The sequence below is a fragment of the Emydura macquarii genome, unplaced genomic scaffold (genome assembly GCF_026122565.2).
Source record: "Emydura macquarii macquarii isolate MOO-44397 ecotype Brisbane River unplaced genomic scaffold, CSIRO-AGI_Emac_v2 contig_2933, whole genome shotgun sequence".
NCBI classification, from domain to species: domain Eukaryota; kingdom Metazoa; phylum Chordata; order Testudines; family Chelidae; genus Emydura; species Emydura macquarii.
In genome coordinates this window covers 18,154-20,844 of record NW_027133070.1, presented here as the reverse complement: position 1 = coordinate 20,844, position 2,691 = coordinate 18,154, and the positions used below count along the sequence as shown (strand labels likewise).

Here is a 2,691-nt window from a genome sequence, read left to right as displayed (position 1 = left end):
TCTCTAAAGGAAACTTGTTTATCGACTGCTGGTGACTGGCCGCAACTCACAGACCATAGGAACATAATTTTCAGTATAGATACATAACTCCTTACGTATTAGCCGTACATACCACTCACAGTGCTCATGATAACCACTGGGACACAGGCTTTCTGCAGTAACCTTCCATATCATCCTTTGGCAAACTAGTTTGTGGATAGTAGACCCAGGGGATCCATGCACCCTGTGACTTCTGCTAGTTGGCAACAAGCAGTCCCCGGGTCGCACTATGTGATGGGTAGGGAGAGAGAGAGAGAGACGACTGAGAATGGGACCCACCAAAGCCTGCACCTAGGCCAGGATCCGCTTCCTCTAGCCAAACCAGATTCTGACAAGAGGAGCATGTCCCAAGCCATGCCCCTCTCAGAGTGATAGGCACCTAAATCTGGGCTGCAGGGGGGTGCTTTTCTTCACTGGTGATCCATGAACGGGAAACACAAAACGGTTAGTGGGGGAGAAGTTCTCCTTTATCATTTGTAGCCCCCAAAGTCAAGGAACTCACCCAAGGTGTAGGAGACTCTGCTTCAAATCCCTGTCCCCTGACTGCCATAGCAACGTGTATGTCCACAGCCAGAAAGTTAGGTCCTTAGGGAACTTACAGCAAACAATTAGATGTCTAGTGAACTTAGGGTGAAGCAGCACCTGAGTGTGTGTGTGTGTGTGGGGGGGGGGATTGTGGATCATAGCAGTGCCTAAATCTGGGGCTTAGGGGCCTAAGTCCCTAGGTGGATCTCACTTTTGGTGACCTTCTCAGCAATTATGGAAACATCTAAGCACATGTGTAGCTTCAAGTAACCCAGTAGGTGCCATTTTCCTTCCATCCAACTCTGATTTCTATGCACAAGCTTAGATAACCAGTCAAGTGACACCCTCATCACTTGTCACCCACTTTGAGCAACTTACAATGAACATCTCTGACAAACAGACCGTCCAGATTCTGCTTCTCTGACTGATGGGCTGGGATCACACGCTCTCCATTTCATTTCACCTCCAGTCTCCAGTCCCTTAATTCACAAAAGCCGCACACTTCCTGACCGCTTTTCTCAAGGCTACCTGGACTTCTTTGTTTCTCAGGCTGTAGATGAGGGGATTGATCAGAGGAGTTAGGACCGTGTAGCAAAGGGAGAACGTTTTGTTCAGCTCTTGTAGCACCTCGGTTTTTGGTAACAGATAGACAATGATCAGGGTCCCATAGAAAATCGTAACCACAATAAGGTGAGAGGAGCAGGTGGAAAAGGCCTTTTGCTTTCCATCAGTAGATGGGCTTCTCAGAATGGCAATTATGATATAAACAGAAGATGTCATGGTCAACAGAAATGGAGGTAAGGTGAATAAGACGGAGACCTAAAAAGTCTCAAGTTCCATGTTATTGGTGTCACTGCAGGACAGCTTTATCATTGGGGCGAGATCGCAAAAGAAATAGTCCACCTCATTAGGGCCACAGAAGATTAATTGTGACATTAAAAATATTACAATGGTAACAGCCAAAAATGCACTTATCCAAGACCCAACTGCCAGTTGCAGGCAGAATCTGTTATTCATGTGGCTTGAATAATGCAGTGGCTTGCATATTGCTAAATATCGATCATAAGACATCGCAGCTAGGAAGTAACATTCTGTGTCTGCTAGAGAACCAAAGAAATATAATTGTACAAAGCAACCAGTAACAGAAATGGTTCTGTCCCCAGTCAGGAGACTGGCCAGCATCTGGGGCAGGATGGTGGAGGTGTAGCAGGTCTCCAAGCAGGACAGGTTCCCCAGGAAGTGTGGGGGTGTGAAGGTGCTGATAAGCCACAACTAGTGCAACAATGAGGATGTTCCCGGCCATGGTCACAATGTAGATCACTAGAAACAGCAGGAGGAGAACGATCTGCAGTTCAGGATGATTCCCAAATCCCAGGAGGATGAATTCTGTGATGGACGTTTGGTTTCCCCATTCGGTGTTTGCTGTGGATTGCATCTAAGAGTCACAGGAAAAATCAGAATGGAATTTGAAGATCACATTTTATTTCAATGGGTGGCCTTGAATACCACTCCATAAATGTTCAAAACTTTGCTGCCCTTGCAGTTTACCTTTGCAAAAGTGCAATCAAGAGACCAGGCAATAGAAATTAATTGCCTCAGTTTGGAGTAGTTTTTTAAATATTCTGATGCCCTGCTTCATACAAAAAGAAGTCAGACCGGTACTTCTCTAGTCAGAGACCTGACTGCTGCTATGAACTTTTAGAACGTATCTTGATCTGCTCTTATAAACTACCTTTTGAGATGAAAATTATCCCTCTTTGGATAGGTTTCCCATACAGTGTAGACATACCCATACCATCTACCCCAGGAACTGTGAATTCCTTGATTTTCAAGGCACCTAAATGTTAAGTGTAGCAATGGTGATACCTATGTCCCTTTGTGGATCAGGGCCTATAGGTGGGCCAGATTGTTAAAGGGCATTTGGATGCATAATGGGATTTTCAAAGGCACTTAAGTGCCTAATTCCCATTGATTGTAATGAATTTTAGATCCCCTAGGTTCTTCTGAAAACCACTCAGAACAAAACCTTTACAAATATGGCCCTACGTACCTACTTGGGGCACAAATATTTGGCTCTTCAGTCTAGCAGGTACAACACAATCCAATGGTTGGTGGTTGAGGCTACAT

At 45.2% G+C, this 2,691-nt stretch overlaps 1 pseudogene; it reads right to left on the bottom strand.

Moving 5' to 3' along the window:
* Positions 1-1,044: 1,044 nt before the first annotated feature.
* LOC137167538 (olfactory receptor 11A1-like) lies at positions 1,045-1,999 on the bottom strand (annotated as a pseudogene).
* Positions 2,000-2,691: the final 692 nt, after the last annotated feature.